Genomic DNA, 24,786 nt, shown 5'->3' with positions numbered 1-24,786 from the left:
GATTTACCGAGAAATGTACACGGTTTGTAGTTTTTGTTTTGTGTGTCGGTTTGTTTTGCCCAAAGTATTACGTATATTTACTGCCCTATCACAAACAAACAAGGGCTCTACCGACAAAACAAAACAAGACCAAAGTGGAGATCCACAGGAAAGTAAAAGTGGCATGACAAAGAAACGATGTAGAAAAACTCGGATAAACATTAAACCACGCATAATCTTTACCAATTCAGTCTGTGACAGAACCACATGCAAACAGCCTCTATTTTGACCTGTGATGTCATCCATTGCTATGCAACCATCGAATCTTTTTCATTCTGTTACGAGGCAATGCTGATAAGGAAACATTGAAAACACGAGCGCTCGTTGAAACCAAACTCCCCTCCAGCTCGGTTCACTCAATTTCGCAAGCACGCGCATGCGCAGGGATTTGTGTGCACCCAGCCTGGTTGGGTTTGTTGTGCATCGACGTGGGCAGAGGCAAGACGTAAGTTCTGTTTTCTGTATTCTCTTAGCCAATGCTTGGCAGTAGTGTGTTAATCAAAATAACTGATCCATATGTTTACTTTCAATAAGTGGAGAGGCAACTCACAAAATCTAAAAATCGTCGATTATTTTATCCAGCTCCTTGGAAAACGCAAAGCGGTACTGTCACTTGTGATTGTCGTCTACATCGATCTTCACTAGAGATACCTCAGAATATTTTCTACCTTTACAACTCGTTAACATCTACTCTTATTCTTTCGCCACTAATGCGATATCGATGCCGATGCGACAGATGACGCCGACCGCGATATGACGCGCACAGTCTCTCCACGACTAGCTCGCGATGTCAGTTTAAAAACTCAGATTGTTTTAAATTTATAAATGCGCGCCGGAACCCGCTGAATCTTATCGCCATCGAAGAGAAAACGATGCAATCTTCTCCAATCTTTCAGACGATGTTTGCAGCGTGCCCTGCTATTGGAAGGTCAGTTTTTCCTATTCATAGAAGAGAATAGAGCTGACAGTCGTGGAAATCTAGCGCTGTTAGCCAGTGATTGATACAACAAGCCGTTGCCAGCTCATAGCAAATACGGCGTTTGTTATTTGTCATGAGTAGCAGATATCCGTGTTTGTTACGTTGTACCGTGAAATTGTAAAGCTGCTAACGCCATGGGCTAGAACGGAAAAAGCTAAATAATCCCTCAATGCATTTACACACCCAGACAAAATAGCGGTCAACCGTTCACTGTTTTGTATTTTTTTCACGTTTTCGGAGTTAACTCATTTTTGTCGCTGTACACACGTACAATCAGTGGTGAAATTCTGCCAGATATATTTGAAATGGTGCTGTGTTGCTGAGTTGTGTTGCTGTGTTGTCCTTGTCAGCGAAAGCAAGGTGAATACATCCACATGCATTGGTAATTCTCTCATTGAGTATCTAGTTTATAGGGCTGACTGGTGATCAACTCCTTTCCATAGAGTTCTAAAGGACACACTGAAAAGGCGATACACTTAAAGAGACTTGAAAGGCACTTTTGTCCAATTCAGTGTGTCAAACGTGTATAGAGATGGCCTGAACTTGTAAAAGTTACGGAAGTTCGCTGAACGGCCACCGACAATGCACGGAGTAGGGACTATTCAGTGCTGATATAGATTAAAATAGGAAGGATAATGATTTAATGGACCAGCATTGATGGATTCAACCAAAAGCTCCATTCAATTTCTGTTTACTTTTTCCATCGTAATGTCATGGTGAATATGAAACGGTGAATACTCGTCTCTCTAGCCAATACTCCTATACCTCATTTTCACTCGGACATTTTTGACCAATTCTGACATATCCTTGACTCAAAGTGGCGACTTCTCACCATGTTGACATATCGGTTTACATCGATCCTAATGTTTACACAGTATCGTGCGCAGGGTTGGTGCGATGCACGCTGCTTGAAGTTTATTTGTTTTTGTCTATAATCAGGGTATGTTTGCCAAAACAACAAATGACACTTCAAGTTGGCCGTGAAATGACTGTTTGCACAACGGCCATGACGAGTTTAACGAGATGTGATGTCAGACGTAGTGCATATATCTTGCAAGGTGGCAAACAAAGTGTTATTTGTTTATTTATTCTGCTATGCAGACACAGTAAAGACAGGCTCGGTGGATTAATGACAGCGAAGATATACAAACATGCACGGCAAAGACATTAAACGCCTATCATACGTCATTGTGCCACACTTGAAGTTTTGTACATTTCATCGATAGACATTTTAGTTTCAGCTTATCCAAGGCCTCTTAGTAGTTTTGGTATGCTAACCCAAAAACCTTTTGGGACACAAATGATACCAAGACGAGGGAGGTACGGTGTTCTAGACAAAGTTTCAGCCGACGGGCGGATCTCGATCTACGAGTACAATTGCAGTACGATTCCATGCTTCGATAAGATGTCTTACGTGCACACTGCCCATTTGCAGTCTTTTCAACTCGTGTGTCCTATTATTCGCAATATTGTCGCCAAGAACTTTGCCTAATACTTTCCTTCCGTTTTGGGGATTACATGATACAATCGAGGTTGCGACATTGCAGTTTGGGGTTTCCAAAGGGGGAGTAGGGGTCATTTAAGGGACTCCAATAGGCGTTGTTTTCGTGGAGGGACTGCGCTCAGGGAGAAGAGCTGACATCTCCGGGCGAGGGCGGCCGAGTACATCTGTAGACAAATTCACTTTGATGATATTCTTTCGTGTCTTGTCTTTTATTTGCATTTTCTCAAAATATCTCAAAATAGATGATATAGTATGTTCCACTTTAAAGAGGGGTGTATTCATATTTCATATGGCACGAAATATTGCTTTACAAAGTGGTAGTCCGTAGCTTTTGAGTACGCCCCCCTCCGTTGATTCGTGTTGCTATCCCTGGGGTGATGGCCAAACTCTGCCATACCAGTGTTGTATGCAATGATTGATGTCAGAGTATATTGCCATTTGAAGAATGCTAAGCATGTGTGATTCTAATTTCCGAAAATCAGAAACTGACCTATTTACTGTAACGATCCATCACTTTTGTTCCATGGCCTTTGGCAAGAAAAAAATTCTCATTAAACCTGTCAAGATCATTATATATTACCAGACAAAGGCATCCCTGTACTCGCTTGTTTTCAACTTCGCAAAAATCTCAAACACGAATCCACCTGGCTCCGTCGCCTGCGGGTGAAGCTTTCGCCCGTCTTCCGATTTCATTTACTGATTTCGAAGTCCAGTGCGTGGCGTCTGTTCAATTGTGAGATTTAAGATAAAAGCAATGGCCTTAATGTGACATATCGTAGTCACAGAAGACTGCAGACTACTCTAGGGGACTCCGGATCTTAACATATAGACGGCGTATATCTTGATATCCGTATACACGTTGTTTTAAACATATCCCCACTCTTAAAAGTTGTGTTCTTTTAAGCTTAATCAGTCGAAATATCTTGTTCGTTTCCAAACATTTACAAAGGTTATTTGCTTGATTCTTGCAAGTTTTTTATCCTCTTTTTGGTCGTAGATATCGAAATTACTATCTATAAGTTTCCAAATTATATGTTGAGTAGAACGGCGTCTCCTCTGTCAAATTTTTTGCCACACCTGTTGTGCAGTATACGTATTTATCAGCATTTTCAAGAAAAGCTGTCAAAATTGTGCTGTGCATCTTTTTATAGACTATTATGTCATATACATTGTATGTGAAGCGAAGAAGTACACTTGCGATGACCTTGAATTTGGTACCAAGACGTCGATCACCCTGTGTGTGCGTCACACTGTGTGTACGAAATGTTGCGCCCGCCGAAAACGAGAATCTGCAATCCGGGCAAGCTCAGCTCACCTAGAGAATGGAAATGCGATGATTTGAAATATACAAGTACACTCAAATTATGTACTACGTCACGTGTTGGACACTTACTGATGCGTAACTGACATGAACGCACTAGCTTTGTGATTACTGGACTTGACATTTGTGTCAAACAATAAAGCTTCTGGCGAAATAATCCTATCTCAATGTCAGGATGGATCATTGGTTCCAGCCGTTGACATCAGGTTGGCTTTAATATTGTTTCGGAGATCATCTTGAAGTCATTATCGATCATGTGGATAATGGTACAACACTTAAAACTGTCAGAGATATTGCTTTACGTGTGTCTACATCTGACGATACACTTTTAAATCTCGCAAGGCTGTGCCATTGTAGTCGCTTTGCAGCGTCAGGGATGCACAGTAAGTGAGGCTACCCACAATTCCCCTTGATTTGTTCACTCAGACATTTTTTGCTAGAGGCTTTTTCAATTTTATTAGTTTCCTATCAATTTTTAACTTACAATATAAGTTCAGGATCATTTGTTAAAACTATGTTCCAAAATTATTGATTATGTTTAAAACTCAAGAGTAAATTGAATGAGAAGTCGATGTTTGGAGGTGCTAAAAATTGCACACTTTTGAAGATAAAGTTATCAGCAACTAAGATGGTCTCATCATACCACCTGTCAGACATGCAAATTTCCTTTGTTACGAACAGTAAAAAAATCAATACCCTTTCTTTTGCCAACACTTGATGCAACTTATTACCTTAGTTTCCTTGAAAATATTGTGTATGGCTGTCAAAAATCTATGTCGACAAAATTACAAAATTGCTATCTCCTCCGGGGAAAAGGGGTTGATCTTCTCATTATTCACAGTCAGAAATCAGAATATTATGATTATCAGAACTATGTTGCCAGAATTTTGAAATATGGACCGAGTTGTTCTGTGTACAGAAGAAATTTGCTTCAGTTCAGTGAGTGATCTCCGTGTGTACAGATCATGGAGAATTGTGGGTAGCCTCACTTACTGTGCGTCAAGTGCAGAACATAGCCATAGCGCTACTCGGAACGCTGTCTCCTCGCTCTAGATTTTATTGGAATACATCATGAAGATTGAATTGATCAAGACCACCGCACTGTCTGCAGGTGCTATCACGGCTGCAGACCACCACTACATGCTGATCAGCCCCTATTCCTGCATACAACACCGGGGAACACACAGCATCGTACTCACGGCTAATCAGCCCAAAGCCCGAAGTGGTGATGCCCGATGAACTGAGGCAGCAGCCGTTGTCGGCAGTCTCAAAGATGCTAGCGATGAATGTATAATCGGATATATATAATCCTTTTAAGTCGATAACAAATATTAGATGATTGATCAAAATGAGGATCGCTCGAATAAGACAGCTTATTAAATCAAGTAGATTGAAAAGGGGCAGCATTAGACTTGCTCCAAGTCTGTGGGCATATGAAGATCAAAACAGAGTTGAAAAAATAAACTTCAGAAAGCTGCCACGAAATTGAAGTAATATACTTCGAAAGGCTTTCGCGTAGATTGATGGGCGAATGCGACGGCTTCGCCAGGCAGTAAGGGAGCGTTCAGTTATTATGATGGGGTGAGCCAGAGGAATGAGGGGAGGGCCACATTTTAGAAAAGGGCATCAGGGGGAGGGTCACATTTGACATGATGGACCACCCTCATTTCTTCCGGCCCACCTCCCTCATAATAACGGAAGGCTCCCTAACTGCTTCGTACGCCTGAAAAAAGCCCAGCAACAGGGGCCAGTCTGCGGACATCCCTTATTTCCTACAGAGCCAAGTACATCATGATGGAACGTGCCCCTTTCAACATGAATCTTGCAATTAGGTGATGGAGACTGAGTTAGGACTATCAGAGGTTGCCAGTCTTTGACACAATTCTCCTACCGAGTAGCATTCTTTGCTCGTAACAATATTCCACAATACTTTTGATTTTAAAAGAGTTGTGACGATGTGACCAAATCGTCGTCAATGTGAGTTGAAAGTTACTCCACCCAAACAAACACTGTAAGTGTTGCTTGCTACACGCCCAACCTCAGTTTGTTAAAGTTAAATAGGAGAAATCGGGATTTTGTGCTCAAAAGGTTCACCCACTACAAATACCAGAAAACTATATTTCCAGAAGCTACGTCGTAGGGAATGTATATTTTTCCTATTTTTGCTTTGTGTATCACATTCTTTCCTAGGTTTGTTTACGTCATAATGATGACATCGAAGCAGGTTCCTCGCAAACTCGCACGACATCCGACATCGCAATAGTCGACATTCATGCATCGCAAGATAGACAGACCTTAGTTCCCATCAGAACCGTTACATTCTCAGATCCCCATTTATCAAGATGTTGTATATCGTGCACTGCACATAATATTTAGGCTGAGAATGACCAGGCTGGGGACGTTAGATGCGAAATATGATACCCATTGGATGCCCGTAAATAACCGTATAAATTTTCCGTCGATGACTTCCGAGCCGAGGGGCTGTCTCAGAGACGGGTCGAGTCGCCTTGTGAATATTTCAAGACAGGAAACACGGCCTTAACAAGTATTCCTAAGGGGTAGCGTTTCCCAAAAGAGTCTCTTCGGCTAATACTGTTCTTTCACTTTCTTACTAACAATCTTACCGTGACAAGTTTTAATCTAATTGTTTTATCAATCTGGGTTACTACAAAAGTTAACTTGTCAAAATCCGGTGCTGAAGTGGGCGTTACGCCGCCCTCCACAATTTATGACAATACGGATGTTAAGTGCTTCTGCTCAACCCCGTGTCAGTCTCTAGCGTTCAAAAAATTCATTCAAACACTTTGTATATTTTAAGTAATCTTTGTTAATTCATGAACATCACAAACTCTTCACATCTGTGTTATGAAAGAGGACAGGGATACATGATGATAGTAGCGGCGTGAACGTTGTCTAAAAGCAGTCTAGGATCTCGTCGTAGTTTCCATACTCCAAAGCGTACAGAAAGTACGGACAGATCCTAGACTAGTCAAGAAGCTGCATATGCTGAACGGTTAATGGGTCAAAGGTCACATGCAAGTACTTCATTATTACCTCCATCGTCCAAACCTTAAACTGGTGAGTTCTCCTTTCTGTATTTTGTCATGTTCCTGTCAACGAATTTAGACACCTTAGGCTCAACGGGAATTATCGTTAAACTTTGTTATTTCAAGTGTTTTGGATCATAAATCAAGAAAAATGTCGGGTAAATTGTTGACGTGGACGCTTAAAATAAATACGCCGCAAGGCTGTACAATTATTGTATTTAGCAAACAAACTCCAGACGAAGGTCAGCTTACTTTCCAAACATTGCCCTCTGATGGGATTACCGTACATAGCAACACCGCGAAAATTGCACTCAATTGGACACGCGCGCAGACGATGAGGTAAATGTGTGCAAACTTTAAGATTTCGCAGATATATTTTTTTTTCGCGTATTACAGGCCGATATGTGGTCCGATATGTAGTGTGCACAAAAGACCGAGAGGTTGACATGCATAGCAATGACAGTGACCGAATAAGGAGCGAGTTGATAAAAAACAGGAAGGTAGACGAATGAACAAGAAAACTGGATAAAAATGCTTTGTGTCATACACACATCATCTATGTTAATTCCTTCACAAGCCTTTGTCCATAATCCCTCTATCCTCGGGCTAGCAAAGTTGCCATGGTTTTATGCATGTACGGATTAGGTGAACTCAGATGCACTATACAGACGGCCATCAAATCAACTAGTCAGATAACCCACAGCAATTCACGTCACCCTACACTGAACATCATGAACAAAGTGTCGGGTTGAATTCAAGACGCTGTTTTTGATCGAAATACCATGGCAATTTCGCGGCCCAGTAAAGCTTCAGAAGTCCCCTGTTGTCATTTAGATGAATGCTGCGACGCCCTGGATGCGATAACGATCATATCTAACTACGGGCAAATAAGCTTCTGTTCTTTAATAGGGACTGCAAAGAAGCGTTCAACTGTACGATTTTGAATTTACAGTGGTCTCTGTGCACCTTGATATTTCTAATGACCGTCTTGACTTCCATTCTCAAAGAAATGACCATTTCAGTCTCGTAAACACCTCGCTGAAATACATGCTGAAGCAGTCTCCATAGCAACGCCACCACATTTGGTAGCAATTGGAGTCGTCACGGTAACCTGTGTTAAACAAACAACTTCTCATTTATTTTCCATTTCGGCTGGCTTACAACGGGTAACAACTGCCCCGAACATGTCGGCAATGACAAAGAACTGCGTGTCAAATTGTGAAGATGATATACTGCCTGGATAGCTGCAAGGTATCATCCCCAGCTCTACTTTGATGGCTTTTGATGCCGGCAGGCACATCACCACTAAGCCTGTGCGATGAACACCGACCCGTCTTCAATGCACTTAGAAGGCTTTCTCTAATTGTGCTAAACCAAGAAATTGTTCCACGGTTTTGATACTCCTGCGAATTCTTGCGCCATCGATCGATGTTCTTGCGCGTTCCTAGAGTTACTTCTATCTTGATTTGTGATTTATGATTATTTCAAGGTGTGTTTACGATTATTGGTAGTTCTTGAAATATGGCAAGTGCTTCAAGCAGCATTCCTGTCAACACAAGTACGCGATTTATTGAAACGGCATAAATGTGCTGTCGTTAATCATTTTTCAATATTCTTTTTTACCGGAAAGGTGTCATATTTAACTTAAAAGTTACGTATATATTGCAGTCAAATAAACGTTGATTGAAACAAAGGTTAATAATGTACTATTTCTACACCAGACTTGAAGTTCCCTAGCAATGTCGTCCTCTGCCATAATTTCCCTCTCACCGGACAAGTAACAATAAAATTGAAGTTATTCGTGCGAGCGCAAGCCAGATACAACGATTCAGGTCGCTCATTGGGCGCCCTCGAGGATGTAGCATACATTATAACAGTGTTCGTTAGAGTGGTCCTCGTTTATAACCACTTCAGCCGCTATTTGATTTACTTAAAACAATATCTTAAAATGCGTACGTGACAAAATATTCGTTTGCTGTATACCATCATGTGTTGGCGCGTCAAAGATAGATGTAGCCATGACGACTGCATATGTCAACAACAGAAGCGTTGCCAACGATAGTTAAGACGTCAACCATCGTTGAAACGACTCTTTTCTTACAAATTTAATCTGAAATTAGTTTTCTTTTGTTTTTGGAAAGCTAATAATCATTTCGTCAGTTGTTGCTGTCGTTGTCTGTCTGCAAATGATAAAACATAGTCGGCCTTCGCACGGAGCAAAACCATGAATTGTCAAAATAATCTTACAGGCAACAGTCACTGGGTTTGGAAGCAAAGTGAGAACTTATGCACCTGCGCGCGCAGGCCTACATCTCAAGACTTTGAGAGAAAAGATAAACATGTGAGTTTAACTTCCCGCCGCTGTCAGTGATACCAGGTGTTTACAAGAGAACGCGAATGCACATCGTTGGTAACAACATGGTCACTGTGTTGCCCTGTACAATGATTGTTGTGGCAATATCGAACCACAGCGAAATAAATGTTTCTATATTCCATTCATTGTGTGTAGCTTAGAGTGTCAGATTTCATCCGTGTATTGCAATTATTCAAAACTGTGCCGACGTGAAAGAAGTCCGTAAAGAACGACCGTAATCATCTCCGAATACCGAATGGATGGATCAGTGAAAGAAGCAGGCGTATAAGGCAGATTAACGATTACGATAGTACACGAAACTGGAGCTCTAAAAATGGATTAAATCAGATTGTAATCGGTTTTAATCTCAACAACGAATTGTTCTCCCAATCTCAATTATAAAGGACAATGCTGCCGTTGACTCGGCTTAGAATGATATCTTCATCATTGTGACGACTCATATTTTCTTCCTCTTCAAAATAATTTCTTAGTACACTTTATGAGAAAATTGGCACATCAGTGTTCTTAACCACGACAACACTTTAGACTTTGCTAAAATCATTGTAACAAACATTTTTGCAGAAGACGAGGAATCGTGCCCCATTTTTTATCTGAGGACAAAAAAATTGATTATAAGGGTCTGTTAGAATGGTATTCCTTATCCGAGCCGGGCTTATTATGAAAATGCCCGGAACTTGCAAACTCAAGCGCAGTTTTACGTCCAGCCAGGACTTTCTGATGTCAAGTTCGTTTCATAATGGACGGGATAGCACGCCAACACAACGGTGATGCTGTCAAAGCTATCATTATAAAGAATGAGTTTTTCTTTTTCATTGCTACTGTGTTAAAACATTTACATCAGGTGGCCTGCCTTAATACAATTATTTATCACTTAGGCCGTGTAACCCGTTGATATGTCCCTATTGCGCTTAAAGCCTCCAGCGATCACCCTATACACATACAGGCCCAGCAGATCACAATAATGACAATTACAAGGCTAATGTGCTTTGCTCATTTGGAGAATTCAATTGAAACTGGGTAAATTATAGCCTCAGTGTGTTTCCAGAGTATGCGATGTAGGGAGAGGTCGCCGTGTGTTTGATACACAGTGCAATCAATCAGTAAATCTTATCCCGCTAAAATGAATCCAGTATGACTTGTTTGATATGAATCATATATAGTTTATGAGCAATTCTACTAATTTGTGTATGTATGTATGTATGTATGTATGTATGTATGTATGTATGTATGTATGTATGTATGTATGTATGTATGTATGTATGTATGTACACTGTAAAGTTAAGTGTTAAAGGATAGAACACCAATTAAACGCCTTTTTGTAACACTTTTTGAACGCGTCTAGACGTTCAGAAATTTAACACTACGTGTTCAACCAACGTTCAATTTTTAACACACGTGTGCAGATTTTGAACGCTACGTGTTCATCAGACATTATATTGAACAACACAGTGTTCCATATCTGAACACACGTTGCACATGAAATGTGTTCAAAAAATTGAACGCATTTACGCGTTCAAAGGGCTGTAACACTTTTTGAACGCATGGACGCCGTTCAACGATAAGTGTGTTAAAGGCTAGAACACATAATGCGCGCTTGTTGAACACCTTTAATTTTGGGCGTTCAGGGGGTGTTCAAGCCTTGAAATAACATTACAGACCACTGATATACAGTAAAATTATTTTATTCTAAAAATACACAAACATTTCTAGAGTAAATACAATAATTTACTGTAAAGTGGGCAAATAAACATTGCCAATTTGTATGTAAAGTTTGTCATAGGAAACTACCAACGGTGTTAACACCCTCCTATCAAAAGCATAAGCAATAAAAATCCCCATGAACACTGTAGATCGTTTTAAAAAATATGAACAAAGTAATGACAAAACAGGTTTTACTTAAATATTGTGGATTACGTTTTTAGGTTCATACTTGTTTAAAATGTACAAAAATCATCTGAAAAAGCTCAAAATTTGGCTTACTTATGTGTTGAAAACACATATATGTAAGGAATGCATACTTCATTGTTGTAAGATGGTTTCTTAAAGACATTTCCTCTTGTAATGGTTTCTTAAAGACATTTCCTCTTGTATACACAATTGTAAATTTTGAAGAAAAAAAAGTTAGTCAAGGCTTCTCTAGTGCACATGGTATATAGTTGTCCACATTAAAGTAAACACAACATGTCAAGTTGTCAAAGTGTCACAGTAAGGCACAACATGCAGAAAGTGGGGAAAATTGGTCCTTGGCAGGGTAAAACCTATTTCCTTGTCCAACAAAGTCCTTCATAAACAAAAAGGTTTGTTTGTTTGTAATATCTTTAAATAAACAATGAAATAAATCGGTGACATTTCAAAACTCTACTTCTCAGAAATTAAAAACATATTCGTAAAGACCTTTCAAATTCTGGTGTACCTTGCTATTAATTTTTATACAAATGTTTTTACCAAAAATTGTAAAATTCACCCTTAAAATAAAAAAAATGTAGATTTCATCATAACGTATATATATCACATCTGGTAATCCCTCATATCTTAAAATGCTGAAATGTCTTTAATTTCTCAAAAATACAAAGTTCAAAATTTCTGCATAATTTGAACAATCTGAAAAAGGCTATCAGTAGAGATCTATGTCTCAAATATCAAAGCTGTTCAATTAGTAGTTTTGAAGAAGATTTTTTAAGATTCTTAGACCAAAAATGACGAAAATTGTCATGAAATATACAAATTTGAATATTTCATCACAACTAGCAAAAATTTGAGTAGGGTCATTCTTAGGGACATGTTTACCAAATATTGAAGACGTCAGTAAAAGAGAAGAAGATTTTTGCCAAAAATAGCAAAATTAGCATCAAAAATATAAATTTGCATAGTTCATCATAATTTTAACATATGTGATTAGGGTAATCCCTGGGGACCTGTAATCCAAATATTAAAGAATTCGTACAGGCTGTTTTGAAGAAAAACTTTGGGATGTACAAATTTGAGGGCAATGCTACACATCCACCTATTTAGCTGACGGCAAAGCTAAAAACCAGTTGCTGAGAACAGAGACGTGTTGAGCTACAATACAAAATTCTCTTGGGTTTGGTAGCATGCTATGATCAACTAAATGTTAAAAGGGCATAAGCTTCCAAAGACGTGAAGTCTCCTTTATCAGATGCAAGGGGGAATGAAAAATTGAAGCAGAAAGTGACAGAAAATTCAGAGTGAAAATTTCAGAAAATTCAGTAATTCTGTCAGAGTGGACATTTTATTACTCTGAATTTTCTGTCGCTTTCAGCTATTATTTTTCATTTCACCCTTGCATCTGATAAAGGAGACTACACGTCTGTGAAAGCTTATCATCCGGCAACATTTAGTTGATCATAGCATGCTTCCAAAGCTTAGATTAATTCAGAAAAAAATTCAGAAACTTATCAAAATTCAGTTACTGACCCTTGGAAGTTTAAATCTACATTAGAGATGAACTGAGGTTATCAAGCTTGTTTCCAGGCAGCTACCTCTACACTCACCTTCTTCATTATCTGTACCACCAGCTTCTGTAACAACTCTTCGATTTTCAGTTATATCCAACTTTTTACATCCTGAAAAAATGCAACAATAGGTAATATGGCGAGATGAGACTTTAAATGAAAGACAAGGAGCTGATTAGGTTAAGGAAAAGGGGAGACTTTCATATACACTGCCTCTTTTCAATACTGTTACAAAATATCGGCTTCTTCTTGTCATCAACTGATTAAAATAAAAAAGCCAATCTCTCCTATGCTGAAACAATACATTGTATACTCTACAATGTTTAATTGATTTTTTACATGCGATTGTCTCTACTAAAAGACATGTGTCAGCTGTGATTACGCAGCGGTACTATGCAAGGCGTATCGATCGCGCTCAGGTCAAGGGTTATCGCTACAGTTGTGTTGCAATGATCCTTGACCCGAGTCAGATCGATCGATAGGCCATGGCCAAAGTACCACTGCGTATTCACAGCTTGTTGTTGGTATACCAGCCACTAAAAGAAAAAAGGTTTCTTCACGTAGTTAAGCCATTTCAAAGTACGATACGATTAATTTCGAAGGATATTAATACAGATGCTTCAAAATCTAATACCTTTACTATTTGGAGAGAGAAAACTTACCCTTTCTGGTCTTGCTTCAGGACGATCACGACTTCAGGGTGCGCTTACAAGAAAAATGTCGCAACTTCCGTTTTGATGCATCATGGGATAGGAAAAAGCACCAAACTTGAACACCAAGTGTTTAGAAATAGAACGCCTCTTGCACGCCGATGTTAAAATTAAAACGTTCATGATGGTTTTCTGATTTTCTTTTCAAAATTTCCAAATTTCAACACGTAATAAACGTATAAAATTATTTTGTATACTTTCTTTTTTAGAAAAAACATGCTTTCAGCAATTTTAGACCGGAAATATTTTTTCATTTAGTGGAAATTCGTTACACCAAAATCCGTGTACGTTTGCAGGACAGCGAGGCTGTAGTAAATTTAATATAGCCATTGTAAAGTAAAAAACCCGAAAGATTGGTAATTGTTTCACAGTATTGTAAAATTTCTGTGATGCTGAGTTTTTGAACACTTGAAGGAGATGGTTGTTAACACTACGTGTTCAGCTTTAGAACACCATTGTTAATAATATGAACACTAGTGTTAACAATATGAACACTAGCCGTTCAAATTTGAACACCGACACGTACATTTTGAACGCGTAAAGACGCGTCTAGCGTCCGCTATTTTTACAGTGTATGTATGTATGTATGTATGTATGTAGGTAGGTAGGTAGGTAGGTAGGTAGGTAGGTGGGTAGGTAGGTAGGTAGTTAGGTAGGTATATACGTATGTATACGATCGTGCGTGCGTACGTGCACATGCATCCATCCATGTACATGTCGTCATGTTTCTGTAAGTATGACAAAACCAAAAACACCCGCCGTTTGTTTTGACATTTTAAAAAGACATACTGAATGTCTGCCATAATGTTTACTCCAATTTAGACGAAATGCAAAAAAATTCACTTAAAGCTACAGAACTATCTCTGCCATATTTAAAGTTTAGGTTACGACGTGTAGGTGCCCGTGTTATTCATTTACTCTGTTGACTGTGGATAACTATCATACCTACAGCTTTTCAACACCGTGACCTTTAACCGTGTAGCAAGCCCTTCGTGGGATTGAGTATAATTTATAAGGTTGAGCTACATCGCAAACCAGACTGTCGATCCGATTAACAGTATGAATGAATCGATTAATAACACTAAATCATGAAAAGTGCAGCAAAGAGCGAACTATGGTGACCATGGTGGCGTTATGGTGATTCAAATCACACGTGTGGTCAGCGGCGGAGGCAGTTGTAAAGAAACACAAAGAGATGGGTGGCGTATGAAATCAGTGGTCAGGCACGAAACTTTTACAAGATCTAGAATCTATGAATTCCACTAGAGCATGTAACGTCCATTTATCATAGGTAGTGTGTATCCGCATCCGATCTAGTGCCAGCCGTGTGTGACAGGTTTACAGCAGAAAGTTATTGTACAGACAACCACAAAGCTGTCTTCTGTTCTGAATTGGCGGATTCTTTTTTACAGTGGATTTCGTTCAATGACTCGTAAGAACGATCTTGTTTAAGTGTACGGAAACTTCACCGAATGAGCGTCTGTTTCAGATGTTGATATGTTTCAAAGCACAGTTTACGTGTTCTTGAAGGAACTAGTTTAATGGCAAACAGAAATGTTTCCAGAGCGTTGTGTGAACTCGTGAAGAATGAAAGTTGAAGTTGTACGTTGACAGCGAAAATCAGGGCACAAAGTTACCGGGAAGTCGGAATGCAATATATGTAAACACGGGAAGGCCGTAGGCCAGTGTTATGACATTCACTAATAGATCCATATACAGTGTAGTAGAGGAAGGTCACTACATCACCTTGACGTTTGAGATTGCTATCATTGTCACGGACGTCGACCTTGAAATTGACGATGACATATCACCAGAAATCGCGACATTAAAAGGTAAACCCCGTCAGAGATATGATGGTAAATGATACGAGAGACACGCACTGCCGATAGAAGGGACAAGCAGACGTTCATTGGCTAGGAGATGGGTAGATAGATATGCACAGAAAGGCTCAGATGGACTGAACAACGTAAGTCAAGTGTTACACTTCCAGGGAATCTGAAAGAACGCATCATATTCGCATGGGAGTCAGATTTCTACCGTCATGGCGTGATCCTATATCTAGAAATTAACGAGTTGGTCCCGTTACGTCTTTCATGATACAGTAATCTTTACGCTGATCACTTATGGCGTGTAGTATTATAACGCCTCTGGTACTAACATTGATAACACACGCTCTTAAACTGTCATGTTTAATTAGACCACGGAGGGAATGGAATCTGACAGGTATTGGGCAGATATTCGGTCAACAGATGCTTACATTCAGCCGTCCACGTTCTCTCTTGTACGGCGTAAACGCAAGTGACTCGCATAAAGGAGGACTAATATTCATCGCAAATTGGTTATTAATGTTGACAAACTTAGATTTCATTGATACGCTCACGATCGCTGCCAGTTGGCTGCACAAACCCTCTCTTTCATTTAAACTGTTTCAAATGTTGATGAATGGTTTCTTCACCCAGAAAATATCCGACGACACCGAGAGTCTGCCAAGCGTACAAAAAACGCAATTAAAGAACTACAATTTTTTGTGTTATTGAAGTCGTTAAATGTAGTCACGTTTCTGCAAATTGATTAATCTATACAAACACGCATGCGCCGTCTGTTCCAGCCTTCGTCGATTTCAACCTAAGCGGCAAACGCGTGTCAGGCTCAGCCAGGTACGACTGGAAAGCCAGATTACAAATTCTGTTTCTTAATATACTATTTCAGAATGAATTTTGGTCATTTTTTCAGTTGACATTTAGTAGTTAGTTATAGTATTTTTGTACATATTTAATATTAATAGTATTTATAAAATGCGGTTTTTTTTCCTCAGCAGGGAAAGGTATCATTTAATTCACAATCAAACATGATTTTCAGATGACGGGAACAAAGCGATCGTCGTTCGCAATAATAATTGAATTAGATTGCACGAACTAAAATGCGTCTCATTTTTTGCATCTCTTCTTTGGTAAAAATATTCAGTTTGTACGAATATGCGCCGAAGCTATTTTGTCATTGAATTTGGGCGGCTTTTCAAGAATCCTGAAACAATAGAAAAGAGTGTCTTCTATGTCGACGCAAGACTGTGTTATTACATTGAATATAACGCTGCCTTGACGTCACAAAGCATATCTACAGAATACTGAACGACACTCCGGGGAGACATCGAGTCAGCGTAGACTTTGACGTAGAGTATGCGGCTCGAAAGTGAAAAACTTAAACTATGGCTCAAACTTTCCTCAATGAAACTTTCAAACAATCTCTTACCAGATAAAGAAGGAAAATCAAGGGTCAACGTGCGATGTTGGGAGCTAGAGAAACAAATTACTTAATATTTCTTAGCGATATTTCAAATTCAAAATGTTCAAAGTTAACTCTATGGGGAAAAATGATATTTCCGACTAGCTAAAAACTAAGGTGGTTAAAGTTATTCTTCCGAAAAAATTGTTCTTCCACTAAAATTAGCCCCGGCAAGCGGTAGAAGATAAAAGTTGTGGATAAAATTGAGAGTGAATATCTTTCCAAAAGTCGCATGCTATCCTAATAACAATCTACGTTCCAACATCTCTGAAGACAGTTGAAGGGTCTTCTAAACGCGATTGGAACTAATTTGGGATAATTGGATTGCGAAGTAATGTCGATTATATCTGCAAATGTGACCTCATCTGCTTTTCATTTTAAGTTACACACTTGTTTTTATGAGTAATTTGTAATATCGCAACATTCAGCCATAGGGCACCTAACACTTTTGCAAAATTTGAAAAAATAAAGATCCAATTATCCCAAATTAGCTCCAATCGTGTCCTCTAAATCGTAGCACTTGATATTGAGTTGACCTTTTCTTTCAGAAATTGCAATTTTAAACGGGATTGTTGTCTTGTGAGCACATCACTCATTGATTTCACGCAGTTGGCTGCAGTTGATAGCAAAGCTTTTGAGCCAGTATGTAGCTTCCGGGATTACATGTAAGATTTTTATTCATATGTTTGTACCTAGGGAACTTTGTTGATGACTAGACAAGGCGGTATATTTCCCGGGATATTTCCTAACATGCAAATGAATATCCTAACTTGTTTTAACAAAGTAGTATAACTATTTCCTCAGTCCCCATACAAGATCAGTCATTACTCAAAAACAATATGTAGTGATAAAATATGCTGTAAACAACACGATAAATAAGGTGAATTTATGGTGTCGTTGTCCCACAATTACAATTTGTAAGTTTTGTATGTCTTTGGTAACCGACACGAGGTAACTTAGATGACGTGACGTATTAACGATGCAACTTTTATCTCTAACATGCATGTTCACTATTACACAGTAACATCGCAGCAGCTTTGTTTTGATCAAATCGACGAAACATGAACTCTGGCACCTCGGTCTCACGTCTGAAACACAGTTTCGTTTTTTCACGTGACAGCCAATGGCACATGACGTCAGAGACGCATTCAAATCAGAGCACATGTCACGAAGAGGAAACGACAGAACGAAAACGACGGAACAGTGAGAACACCTGTGCCACCTTTGTGGCGCCAGGAAGGAACCACTTCAAGAAATGATTTGATTCGATTCACAAACGAGGAAATATAATCTGTGTCTTTCAGACGGAATTGACGCGGTTTGACAGTTCTGACAGCCCTGCTTGATTATGGTCATGTGCTCGTTAAAGTCAGAATCATTGAATATTTCTCTCTCTATGTCATGCCCGGCGAAGCTAGGAAGGATGGGAAATGTGGCCAGCCACTCCTTGTCAAATATGGGCGAAATATTTGTGCAGACGCCGGGAAACATATCCAACCAGCAGGTATCTGCTGGTTGGACCGTATGTGTTGTGGTAAACATATAAAAGTGTCCTCTAAAATTGTCCAGACAGCTTGTACACCTATGAACCTGTCTGTCTCTCATTGCATATTAATTATTGTTCTTAATACACAGAAATAAAATTCAGGAAAAGTACTTAGAGCAAACATTTCTCTCTCCCGGATTGGCATCAAAAATGTATTGAAGGATCGGTATGATCCAAATTCACCATGTATAATCAGCACTCCTAGATCATTTCTGTGTATCAAAAGGTTTTCGTCGATGTTCAATGATTTCGCCCTTTGTTGTAGATAGACTTCTGTCTTACATATAAACATTTGGCTTTTTCTTGACACAGTTACGCATCCAACATTACAATTTGAAACCTGGCTACTAAGATGAATTCTTCATTTCAAACTGAGAAGGAGATGAAAGTAATAACATAAAAAACACCTAGACTTCTATGTAAACTGCTCATAGTCTAAACCGTCTCTGCAGTTGACCAATATCTCTTCGGAATTCCGTGCTCTGATTTAGATCTGGCTTTAAAAAATAAAGCTTGTATTTACTCTGTGCATGGATACACTTAGCATTGAGTATGACAGGGTTTTGTGTAAAACGTGACGTGTTGATATAATTTTCATCATAAGTATTCCACTGAGGTAACCATGGTTACTATCGTCCCATGGTTATCTGTTCGTTATTATCACCACCAATCTCGTTGTTAAACTTGTCTTAGAGCTTGACATTGTGCTGTACTGATGAAAACGGCGGCAGTCGATAAACAGTGTTGGGTGCCGGCTACACCAAGCCTGCCCAAACTGAAAACACAAAGTTACCGAACTATGGCAGAAATATGCACATCGATTTCTAATTTGGCCGACATCGGTTATTTTGTTGAATTAGGACCAGTACCATAGGTAACATTTTCAAAAGTTGTGAGCATATCATTGTTTTTAGCATTGAAATATCTATATTTTCCTTTGGTGCACCTCACATATAAATCATATACCGTTTTCAAACACAAGTGAAAGGACTGTGATCTGGAATCAGTGCAACTTGTTGACCTATAGTGTCTTCCTATTTTCCTTACTATTCATACTTTGAATTGTGCATAAATGTATTGCATCGCTCATTATTAGATAGCCTTTTCCGAATTTTCCTGGGAACCAAATTCTCCCAGAGTAGTGTCAAATGGAACACTTTTAATATATATGCAGAGGACAGAACAAGGTGAAGAATTTCTTGTAGGAGAACTATAAGCGCTGTTCAGTGAATTTTAGCCATCTGAACCAGACTATCCCATGGGCGCGTCTGGCGGAAAATAAAGATCTCTGTCTGTTTACTCACGATTCCCTCAGATACCGCGATACCGTGTAAATTTAATTGTAGTTTGTTTTTGCAGAGTTTATACACAGCCCCCGAGAGGCGAACAACAAATTCCAGTTACCCATTAAGTCCGTGGTTTTCCATCAAGTGCTCCAGGTCGCTATGGACCCCCTCTTGTCACACGTGATCAGATTTCAGCTCAGTTCTCTAGTCACGGTATTGGCCTGGCATGGATGTAGTAGTATGTATGTACGTACGCATGTAGTGCCTTATGAATAATGCCAGTTTACTCTTGTTTGAGACGACTGTCGAGGGGAGGGGCAACATTCGACCCCACTTCGAGGGATAATGTTAGACCCTGGTTTTAGGGGCAGCATTTGGAAGGGAAACCTTCGACCAAAGTTTGTGTTAGAACCATTACGATAGACGAAGGACAACATTGGGAAGGATAGCATTCGTCGATTGTATCACCACGTTTTATTTGTAGCTACAACTCTTCACTCGTGAGGACACATTTGTGATTTTCGCTGATAGTGCAGAATGGAGGACAATGCTCGAAAACTCTCAAAGCTGTAAGTAGGGATCAGTATGACAAGACAGTCAAATGAGAAATTTTCATTGTTCTCCATCGCACTGTATTTAAAATTTCCATTGCACATATAGGAAGTCTGAGTTAGACGTTTATTGTTTCTGACGGGCGCACAGATATGTAATCCCCAACTAAATTGACGTGTATTCTGTGTCCTAATTCACGAGACAGTGCCAGTGACAGTTTCAAGCCATTGCAAACTGCGATCATTATATATTTGATAACAGTGCAGCCAAGTCTCGATGGAAACGCCATTGTAGGAATGGAGTGAGTATGCTCTACAATGTGCATGTGTCAAAAAAGACTTAAATTATTTAATTAATTTCCAAATACATGAACATATAAATGCAGTGGATGATGAGCGGTGAAATTTTGGTGATTTTGGCATGTTTGTAACTGGCATTTAGGTTTACACTGAGTACAAAAGAGGCATGCTGGCTCTTCACAAACTGAGGTCGATATCTCTTAAAACTGCGGGATATTAGAAATAGTCTTTACTTAATCGTTCCACCACTCTTCAAAGTCTTTCTACAATGTTCACTGATGGATCTATTACATTGCAACCTCCAACCATACAATGAGGTCTTTCTATTGCATCGAGCACAAATTAAGGGCAAATGGATAAATCAACTGAAATATTTTCATGCACACGTTTGCTAACGTATCTGTATGTATTATTTGATCGATCAGTCGATATCACCAGTATTTTAACAATCGTATATCGATTATTCAATCAATCATGCCATGACTACTGATGTCCAAATCGATAATTTACTTGTCGATCAATAGCTAAACATTTGTTTGTTGTACCTAGTTGTTGTGCATAACATAAAGAAAAAATCCAAATACACAGCAACGGGTAGGTTGTCAGTTGACGATCATTTCACAAGGCTTCATGGTGGTTTTAGTGATTCAATTGGCAGTAGAGCTGGGAATGAAGAAACGCTCATCTCCTTGATGTAATCTAGAAAACAGGCAAAAGACGACAAAGGCCTATCCGGCTGCCCATTCCTCGACTGTCTCAAGTTTCTCTATCTAATAAATAATGATCATTTTCTCTTTAGCTGGGTCAATAGTCACATTATCCATAGCTACCGTGTTGTGCAACGCGGCTCCGGCAATCAGGTTGTCAGTACTTAGGGAAACCTGACGCCGGAGTTATTTGCGAGTGCGAGGAGGACATTCGCCTTGTTTTTCATGTCTTGTATCATTTTCATCACTTGAAATCGGCGAAATTCGATGTGATGGACACTTGACACCAGAATAAGACGACAACAAAATACTCGAACGTCTTGTTAGGTCCCGAAAAATGTTGTTTCAAGCCATCGTCGGGGATGGTTGCGAGACTCACAACACAACACAAGTGGCGTGTCACATGTAACTAATTACAATACCAGGTGTTTAAGAATCAAATGGAAACGGGTTCTCGGCCAGTACTTCACCATTTCCCAGCAGTCTCATTATTATCTTATGTCCCAGCCTCTACTTTCCACATGTCTATGTACTCTCTACGAGACTATCAGTATCTGCTTGTTTACAAGGGGGTTGCATATTCAAACAATTTTACGTTTTCCCCAGAGGTAAAAGACGTCTTGATGATGATTTCGTTTTTGGAGAGAAAAACAGTGCAGTAATCTATTGACGTTGCCTTCGTCAATCATTAATATCATGTCAACGTTGGGATGCGGTCAGGCCTGTAGCAGGTGACAACCTGACGCAAATGCACATTAGGTATCATTCTCTATAGAACGTCAGAATCAAAGCAATGGTAAAATCGAGACTTTCTATACTGCCATAACAAAGGTCAAATATGTGACGGCAGTCAAACTGAAACAGGCAGAGAAATCGGTGATGCTTTTTTAACAGCCGACACAGTAAATGAAGACTTGATCTGTGCTCACAGCTCATCGTCTGTGGATTGCTGACCAAGGGTTACCGGTTACCATGGCAAAACGCTTCCCCTACCTCCCAAAGATCTTCGACAACTCGTGACAAAGGTAGCGATGTTGTGGTAAATATTCGAGGAAACAATTGAGACACGGTAATCACTAGTTTCCTGCCTATATTGATTTAATTTCACTTTTTACGTAGTCCAACAATCTGAGGCTGGGACTTACGTAGACACCACGCGATTATTGTAATTAGATAGGTAACAGTTTCCGCTGACTGTTTGGGGGCAGTCTATAGAGTGACTTACAGAGCTAGCGAACCTACATTCATACGCTGGTCAGCGTGGAGGCAGCATCGTCTGGCGTATTTCGTTTTCATCGATAACTTTGCCATTCACGGGAAAACTCTATGTCCGAACGTAACGTGTATGATTCTCCGGGTAAGTCACTCACATAGCACATCTCGTGTCATTAACGTTGAAACGCTGCGGCCTTCTTTTCACTATAGTTTCGTTTCATGGCGCGCTAATTTGCACATTTGCAGGTTCCAGGAGTGTCGCCTGCCGATGACAAGTGTGCATTCATCGTGTCAGGCTGGTCTCCAGCTCTCGCTTATCAAAGAAAGCGATTTTACTGAGTCAAAGACCTATAAATTGATCGTCAGTTTACAGAATAGAACGAAAGAGAACGAGTATTTCCTGAACAGACTGCGTATTTATATCATGATTAGATATGTCCATATAGCATTTAGATTTATTGTAACACACCGTTCTTCTTTAGTGAGCAAACGAAGGCTTTGGTAAAGTCGTGCACAACAAGGTCTGCATACCGTCAATTGTATTCACACAGGCAATTGTAAAGGAAATGAACCGGTGAAGCGATTTCAAGATATGACAGATGTTTGAAGGCAAAGTACTTTCAAACCAGATTACTGGCGTAGTCTAAATTCATCGATGTATTTTTAATAATGTGTTGCTACTGCCACTTACACATGAGTAAGGCAAAGTGAGAGAGAGAGAGAGAGAGAGAGGAGAGAGAGAGAGAGAGAGAGAGAGAGAGAGGAGTAATGATCATCAACGAAGAGGAGAAAAAAAGAGGGAAATAATTCGATTGGCAAGTTATCCAGCTGAGTGGCAGGCCAGTTATGATCCTGATGACACAATGAGACAGTAATTTGGTTTGTTGCGTCACGATGTTAAACGACACAAGGTGTACATGTAAAGTGTTTCTCAAATTTCAATTTGTTACGCCGGCAGACACACAACTTAACACAGGCTGTGTAATATAATGTTACATCGCAAAAAGTATACTGTTTAAAATTGACAACATAAGTGAAAATGTATCACTTAAAAAAGGCAAACTATTGAGTTTGATTGACATGATTAGTATTTCCTCGGTTTGCAAACTCAAAACGCTTTGCCAAGTCTCCATGGCAACCACACTTCTATTAGTCTTCGTTGGCATAGCGACTACCGTTACGATTTCTTCAGGAATAACGAAACCCCTTTGCTCGTATTACGTAGAGTTTACATAAATTGCTTTTTTCCTGAAATAATGTTCAAGACTTCGGCGACCTTTTTGATAAATTCAAAATGAGTACTCTACTATAGAATTATCCTTGAAAGCTATCTAATATGAGAGTTGTTTTGTTTACGTGTCTAGCCTAAAGGCAAAATGAACGCTTTGCTCGCAAAACGTATTGCGTGTGTGTGTTTGGATTTCAGCTACACCTCGACATTTACTACTGGAATGTATTTGTTATCTCTAAATAGTACGTTTTTCCAATACCAAATCCGAATGGATTTTACAGTAGTAAATACACAATATTCATGATGGAGAGCGATGCCACAATTCAATTCATAGCAACTGAAGTGTTTTATGATAATTAAGTGACGATAGAAACACTATAACAGTCAGAAGAAGAAAACCACCAACAAGATACTTTTTTGTTTTTCTTTTCGTTCGATACTTTTTCGACTTCTTTCATTGTTTGATGACTCATTGATTCGTAAACGATAATTTGCATGGTAAAGAAGTTAAACTGAGCTGTGTCCCATATATAACAAGCCGTAGTGTTACACTTCATGTGGATTCGTCAACCGAACACGCTGACACGGGAACAAATTTTTGATTGTTCTTGTTCCCTGGTGAGAAAATGTGGGTGGTCCGGCGATTTGAACGGTGCCACAAGAAATTTTATTACCCTATCGCAGAAGCAAATGATTTAGAAACATACGGCAATGTGACACGTATCGTATCTGAATAACTTTTTGATCTCTGTACGTGTAGAGTGCTTCTTGCGCTGTGATCTTTGTACGTGTAGGGTGCATGTGCAACTCATCAGATAACATTTACATCCACCAATCCGCGGATTAAATAATTTTAATTTGGTGACTGGTGAAGTTTAGAAGTACAAGCAAAACGGAGCAATGATTTCTTATGCCGTTGCAAACTTGAAGCAAATAAAACCTTCAAGTAGCGTGCACCAAAAATAATTTTCAGTCCAGCTTGTTAGCTGAGAATGGTGATCCTTACTGCTCCATGTGAAACAACGCAAGTTGTGCAGACCTACAGCACATTAATAAGGTTTACTATTTCTGAAAGTGATCAGCTAGAGTAGTCACCTTAGGCTATTAATACTACATCTATAATTATTACAGTTAAGGAGACACGGGAAAATAGGTCAAAGGTCACCTACAAGTTTTTTCTTGTACTTGTAGTTAATGAGAAACATTGAAGTGTAGCTCCAA

At 39.4% G+C, this 24,786-nt stretch overlaps 1 protein-coding gene across 1 annotated transcript in view; it reads left to right on the top strand.

Annotated features, from left to right (window-relative positions):
* The first annotated feature begins 438 nt into the window (after window positions 1–438).
* The window catches only part of LOC139126502 (allatostatin-A receptor-like), a 31,309-nt gene continuing 6,961 nt past the window's right edge, over window positions 439–24,786 (top strand). Inside the window, exon 1 of the mRNA XM_070692556.1 lies at window positions 439–484. The gene's annotated coding sequence lies outside the window, so the exon portion shown is untranslated. The remainder of the gene's footprint in view (window positions 485–24,786) is intronic.

Source organism: Ptychodera flava (genome assembly GCF_041260155.1).
Source record: "Ptychodera flava strain L36383 chromosome 3 unlocalized genomic scaffold, AS_Pfla_20210202 Scaffold_27__1_contigs__length_13241970_pilon, whole genome shotgun sequence".
NCBI classification, from domain to species: domain Eukaryota; kingdom Metazoa; phylum Hemichordata; class Enteropneusta; family Ptychoderidae; genus Ptychodera; species Ptychodera flava.
The sequence above is the reverse complement of the archived record's forward strand: the minus strand, read 5'-3'. Positions and strand labels throughout refer to the sequence as shown.